The 6,481-nt window shown below is 56.7% G+C and overlaps 1 protein-coding gene and 1 long non-coding RNA gene across 2 annotated transcripts in view; one reads left to right on the top strand and one right to left on the bottom strand.

The window, feature by feature from the left end:
* The window catches only part of LOC114008481 (uncharacterized), a 1,992-nt gene extending 746 nt beyond the window's left edge, over window positions 1-1,246 (bottom strand). The window contains exon 1 of the long non-coding RNA XR_003550010.1: window positions 1,053-1,246. This is a non-coding gene — a long non-coding RNA (uncharacterized LOC114008481). The remainder of the gene's footprint in view (window positions 1-1,052) is intronic.
* A 3,872-nt stretch (window positions 1,247-5,118) lies between these two features.
* The window catches only part of BCL9L (BCL9 like), a 35,332-nt gene continuing 33,969 nt past the window's right edge, over window positions 5,119-6,481 (top strand). Inside the window, exon 1 of the mRNA XM_014589257.2 lies at window positions 5,119-5,482. The gene's annotated coding sequence lies outside the window, so the exon portion shown is untranslated. The remainder of the gene's footprint in view (window positions 5,483-6,481) is intronic.

Here is a 6,481-nt window from a genome sequence, read left to right as displayed (position 1 = left end):
TCGAGGAGGGCGGGGAGAGGGGGGGGGGGAGGGGAATTAAGGTTAGGCAGGGGAGCGGACTGGATTCCCGGCTCCCAGGTGCCCGGCTTAGCGCTAGCTTCTCTAGCACCAGGCAGCCTTTCGGCTCTTCGGCCAGCCAGAGTTCCGGGATTGTGTTCTGGGCCACAAGGTGTTAAACTGGGTGGGAGTGGGATTCGGAGTCCCTCCTTCCTCCTTTCCCTCACCGCGTCACCACCACTCAGTCCACCAGGCTGGCGCGCAAGGAGTTAAGTCTGCCCGCAATCTGCTAGACTGGAGCCGGGGAGGGGAGGAGGGGGGGAGAGGAGGGGTTGAGAAGGAGCTGGGGGAAGCAGACTGCAGGGAGACAGCGCCAGGAACCCCTTCCCTAGGGACCTGGCCCCTGGGCCCCCAGCCCCAAAAGAGGCCCTGCCCTCCCCGGGGTCGTGCTCTCTCCCCCCGCCCTGCCCCCGCTCTCCAGCTTTGTGTCCCCGGGAGGGTGGGCTGCAGGATTTCCAGCCAAGCCTTGGCTGCCTGCTCAGTTTTTCCAAACCCTCCAGTCGGGGAAGGCGGGAGCCCTGTCAGGATAAGAGTCCCTCCCCCTGCCCCTGCCGGCCGCCTCTCCCAGTCTCTGGTTTCCTGTCCCCGCACCTTTTCCAAACTCCTTTCCCTTTCCGACCCTGGCCTCTGCGCCCTCTGTGCCACCTTTACTGGCTCCCAAGTTTCAAGTTCAGGTTGGAGGGGACCAGATGGATCCCACACTCAGAGAGTCGTGGGTAAAGCCATTCTGCAGGCCGACCCTGAGACCTTAGGGGCGCCGGCCTGCCTCTCAGCCTGGCTGCCGCCCCATCCCCGTCCCAATATGGTCCCAGGGTGGCCCTGGGGGCTCCCGCCCTGGGACCAAGGCAGCGCTGGAGGCGCCGGCATCGCTGGGCAGCAGGCTCTGTGCGGCAGGTGCCAGGCCCCGGGGCAAGCTTCGAGGAGGGGGCAAAGTGTTCCAAGCGCTCCAAGCGCTGGCACGGTCCTGTCCGGCAAGTCTATTATATAATAATCACCATCTATCAGGAAGCCAGGCAGCTGGAGTGAGTGGGGGAGCCGGGACGCCCTCATCCGCTCCTCCTCCAGGGCCCAGGAAGGTGTCTCCACCAAGACTGGAGTGTAGATGCAGCCCCGCAGTGCAATGATGTGGGGGTCGAGGGGCAAATGAGGGGCGCTGGGCAGCCCAACTGCCTCCTCGCAAACCCCGCCCTCGGAATTCTGAATGACAGTGCCCTGAGCCAATGATTGAAGTCACTGTGGGGCTCCAAGTTAACTCTTTCTTGGGTCTCTAGTTGTTTTACTCCCTTGCCAAAAACCGCTCTCCGGGCCTGATCCCTTCCCTCGATGAGGGCTACCAGCTGGAAGGTCCTTACTCCCTAGGCACCTCAGGACCAAGACTTCTGATCTCAGATATTCGTCGCCTCGCCAGCCCCAAAGTACATTGCATTGCAAGCTGTGACTGCGTACACCGTTTTCAGAAACGGTCCGGCGTGGCGCTGGCACACACACCCTGCGCGGCGAGCAGGCACCCTCACAGACCTACGCCCATGCCAACAACACTTGCACTGACAAACGCCGACACCCACCCTCGCCGACACACCTGTGACACTGCTCGTGACACAGTGACACACAGATACGCGGACGCACGGTGGCTCCCCAAGTTCGCCAGTAGAGGGAGCCGCTCGATTCCAGCAGGGGCCGCCTGCCTCCGTTCTCTCGCGCTCCAGGGTTCCACCCAGAACTCGTGGCTGCCCCGAGCTGCGCTCTCCATCTCAACCTGGAACCTACGCTGGGCAATGAGTCACAGCCCCACCCAGGGGAGTGCTCCACATGGCCGCCCCGCAGGACGTGCCGAACACTCCGGGACAAGACTCCGCATCCAAGAGACCCTTGGAACACAGCCATCACTTGCCCCTGCGGTGTTCCCTGGACCTGCTATGTACTGGGCATGGTGCCAAAGGGACCGTAACAGACCCATGTGGCTTGTCACGTATGTAATGGGAGAGATTCGAATACGTGGAGCGGATCGTTCCAACAGTGTCCTGAGACTGGCCTTCTGCCCTGTCAGCCAAAGTCTACCCTGGAGACCCTGACCTGAGGAGAAGAGCGAAACCCTGTTTCTATGGGTCCCGCACTGTCCTAAGTGCTGGATCTTTTACACCAGAGTTCAGCCTCTCTGGCTTCCGTCTTCTTTTCCTTTAAATAGGTGTAAAGTTGAATAGGACAGGGCTGTGACTTCACCCCAAAACCAGCACTCTGCTTGGTGCAGAGCTGGCAGGCACTGGGGGAGGTTTTGCTGATGGGATCAAAGTATGATCGTGAGAGAATGTGCACGAAAGTGCTTTGTAAAGTGTGATGTGTTAGACACACACAGGGGTCATTGTTATCTTCTTGCAGCCTCTGTCCTCCCATGACCTGTGCCTCCCCAGACCTTGCTCAGTTGGAGTCTAGCTTCTAGCACCAGCCAGCCAGCCAGCCAGCCAGCCAGTGTTTTCTTCTTTTTTTTCTTAAGAGAAATTTTTGCTATAGGGGGTGCATGTACTCGCTGGAGAGACAGAGAGAGAGAGAGAGAGAGAGAGAGAGGAAATCACCCCGCAGGGGGAATGGCCATGCTGCAATCCCGGAGTGAGTTTTAAACCACCTGGATGAGTTTTAAACCACCTGGTCTGGGACTCGAACTGTGGTTGACTATGTGGGAGTCCAGTGATGTAACCATTACTCCATCTGCTTGTCCCGAAGCCAGTGTTTTCTGAAGTCCTACCATGCACCAGCCAGCACTTGCGTGTTGTAGAAAATATAGAAGTTAGGAGGCGTGGCTGGGCCTCAGAAGTTTTCTGGGGGCAACCAGACATACATACAGAAGAAAGATAAGCCTGTAAGAGGCCAGTGGGTGGTATGGAGGTGAAGGTGGCTAGATCTCACATGCCTGAGTTCCAATCCTGGACCTGCTCAGTCTTGGCAGCTTGAAAAACACCGGGTGTGCGTGCGTAGGTACCCATAATCCTCAGAGAAGCATGGAGAAGGGATTGCAGTGTGGCCGTTCACCATGGAGGGTGCTTTCTCACTCTCTGTCCTTTTCTCTCTCTGTCTTTCTCTTCTCTCTCTCCAGCAAGTACACATAGCCTGTAACGAAATCTAAAACAACTTAACTAAAATAAAGCCTGTAAGTAAACACCAAGCTGAGTGGTAGGGACATCACAGGTGATCAGAAGGGACAGCCTTCATCCTCATTGAAGAGGGACAGAGCAATGGGCAGAAGAAACATATCAGGCTTCCTAATTCCCGTCCTTTCTTTCTTTCTTTAAAAAAGAATAATTTATTTTTATTTTTAATTATTTATTTATTTAAATTTTTACCGGAGAAATACAGAGAGAGATGAGAGAGAGAGAGAGAGAGAGAGAGAGAAAGTGCGAAAGCAAGCCACGAGGTCCTAGACTCAAACTGCCGTAGACCATGTGAGAGTGCCCAGTACCTTAACCACCACACCACCTGCTGGTCCCCCCTTTCTTTCATTTTTTAAACCATTTCTTTTTTAAAAATTTTATTTAACTTAATTTATTTACTTATTTTTAAATTTGACCAGAGAGGGACAGAGAGGGAAAGTGAGAATGCAAGACACCAGGTCTGGGACTTGAACCACAATCAGCCACATGGGAGTCCAGCGCCCTTAACCACCATGCCACCTGTAGGCTCCATCCCCATCCTTTGTGAAGTAGTCAGTGCTTACCACTTGTTTATTATCTCTTGGTCAGCAGATGGGAACAGATACAGGGTAATACCCTGGGATAAGGAGACTCGAGTCTAGCCCTAGGCTTATCATTGTCTAACCATGCAACCCCGAATGTCCTTAGCTAGTACAAGCCTCAGTTTCCTCACCTGTATAAGGGGTCAAATCATCTTTCTTGCCAGTTTATAATGTAATAATATGTGAAATGCTTTTGTGTGTGTGTGTGTGTGAAAATGCTTTTAAAATGTGCTTTAGAATTTATTTCTCATTGCATTTACTGTCCAGTAGGGCTGTGTGTGTGTCAGAGAGAGGGAGAGAGAAAGAGAGAAGCACTTTGAGGTTGGGAGAGAAAAGACAAAGGTTTCACTTCTACCAACATTTCCTTTCTTTTTTTTAAAAAAAATAATTATTTTATTCCATTTTTTAAATTAATTCATTTATTTTAATTTGACCAGAAAGAGACACAGAGAAAGAGTGAGAAAGAGGAAAGTGAGAAAACAAGCCACCAGGTCTGGGACTTGAACCATGGTCAAGCCATGTGGGAGTGTCCAGCTGCCCCAACCACTAGGCCACCTGCCGGTCCTCCCAACATTTTCTTAACATCCACTACACATTGCTGAGGACTGAGATGAAAAATCCAGTCTGTGTCCTCAAGGACCTCGTGGTCTAACCAGGAGAGAGATGAATAAAGAGATGCTCAGTGCATAATGGATGTGGGTGGGTACACTGAAGAGGAGACCCAGTGGTGTGTGTGTGTGTGTGTGTGTGTGTGTGTGTGTGTGTGTTTGTGTGTGTGTGTGTGTGTATACCGGCGTGAGCGCGCGCGCACCCGCGCCCAGGCAACTCCCACTCCTTCCAATCAGCGCAGATAGGAGGGTAGGTTTGACAAACCTCTCCCCAGCCTGGGATGTTTTTGGCGCGTCTCCTCCCCAGTCTTCAGGAATGGGGAGGAGAGGATAGAAGCCCCCCTCCCCGCCCGCGGGCCAACCTGCCTCCCGCTAGCCGGCCGGGCGCCTTACCGAGTCAGACCACTGGGAGGCTGGGGGAGCCGGGTTGGGCGAGGAGGCGAGCGAGATGGGGGAGCTCTTATTTTGACAGGGGCCTCTCCGGGCTCTGGTATGAAGGCAGAAGGAGGCAGCCAGAGAGCCCCGATGCTTATTCAGGCTGGGGAGAGGAGACGAGTGGAGGGGCGAGCGAGCCTCCGGCAGCTCAGGCACGCCTGGGTCCCCAGGCGCAGCGCCGCCCGGGGGCTGCGACCTCGACCCTCGGCGTCCGACCAACAATAAGCGCCCAGACAGCCCCCTCCCCAGCCCGCGCCCGCCGACCCCACGGCACTCGGTGAAAGGAGGAGACGAAGGAAGGAAGGAAGGAAGGGAGGAGGAGCAGGGGTAGGAGCCGGAGCCGTGAGGTTCGGGGCCGAGACCCCAGCCCTGAGCCCCGGCTCGGGCGGGTGTGCGCGCTCTCCCGCCGCTGCCCGGCGCCCACGACCATGCTCCGCGGTTGGGAGACAGGAACCCAGGCGCCCAGCGATCCCCGGATACCCTCTCCTGGGCCGGGCTGGTGTTGAGATCAAGGCGTCCAGGATCAAAAGATCGCCGCCTGCCCGCCCCCTCCGCACCTCCAACTGGCGAACAGGAGGACCCCCCATCCATCCACCGACCCTGACCTGGTCATGGCGTCCAGCTCCGGCCTGGCGTGAGGACCCCCGACCCGCGAGAGGTGAGGGGTAGGCTGGGGCGAAGGCGAAAGTCATGCCAGGCCAGTAGGGGCGCGAGGAGGGAGATCCAGTTTGAATCGGGGAGGGGGAACACGGTCTAATTGTCTCTTGTCCTCTGGCACGCACCCCCAGACTGCTTAAGGGGTAGGGGATGCCCCCAGGGTCAGTGGAGGCTACCCTTGGACCCCCAATCAGGTTGGCAGCCCCAGAGTGCAGGGGGGAGGGCTTAGGAGCAGCCGAGGGACCCTGCCACCCTAGCGCAGAGAACAAGGCCGGCCTTGGGCCAGCTGGAGCAGCGAACCCTGCCCTGGGGGCTTCTGGGAGATGTAGTCCCCCTCCCCGGCTCACCTACCCGTGGGTCCCAGCACCCAGGCACTCCCTCCCTGGCGGATGGCAACCTCCAGAAGGAGGTGGGTTGGGACTAGGAGATCTGGGGGTCACTCTCTGTCCCCAGGCACTGCCTAGAGCCGCTGGGGCTGTTACTAGAAAATCTTCCTGCCAAGGACTCTGAGTGGTGTGGGCTGGGCTGGGGGTGGGGCAGCCACAGTTCCTTGGAGGTGTCCCTTCACAGCTAAGGGGAGGTGGCCCCTGCCTTGATCCCAAGGAGTCCTTTGGGGGAGAATGTGGAGAAAAGTGAGGTCGAGGCTTCTTGCTTGGGGGGAATCGCCTTATCCTAGCACTGTGGAATTTGGTTTCAGAAGAGACTGAGATCTGCTCTCCCTTCTCCCCCTTGGGGGCTGGGAAGGAGAGTTGTCCCTCAGAGTCTGGGAGTCTGGAGGGTGTCTCTCTGGAGCTGCGAAGCCAGGACCAGCTCTGTCTGTCTGTCCAGCTTCCTTCCTTCCGGGTTTCTCTGATTTCCCCTCCCTCCCTCCTCCTTCTGTCTGTCTGCTCCTCGGGTTGTGTGTGTGTGTGTCTGTGTGGGAGGGGAGGACCCCCTGCTGCAGGGAGGGCTGCTGTCATTCTGAGGGGCAAGCCATGAAGGTGACAGACCTCCAAAGGGA

The sequence above is a fragment of the Tupaia chinensis genome, unplaced genomic scaffold (genome assembly GCF_000334495.1).
Source record: "Tupaia chinensis unplaced genomic scaffold, TupChi_1.0 Scaffold000348_1, whole genome shotgun sequence".
NCBI classification, from domain to species: domain Eukaryota; kingdom Metazoa; phylum Chordata; class Mammalia; order Scandentia; family Tupaiidae; genus Tupaia; species Tupaia belangeri.
This window is presented reverse-complemented; position numbering and strand designations above follow the sequence as displayed.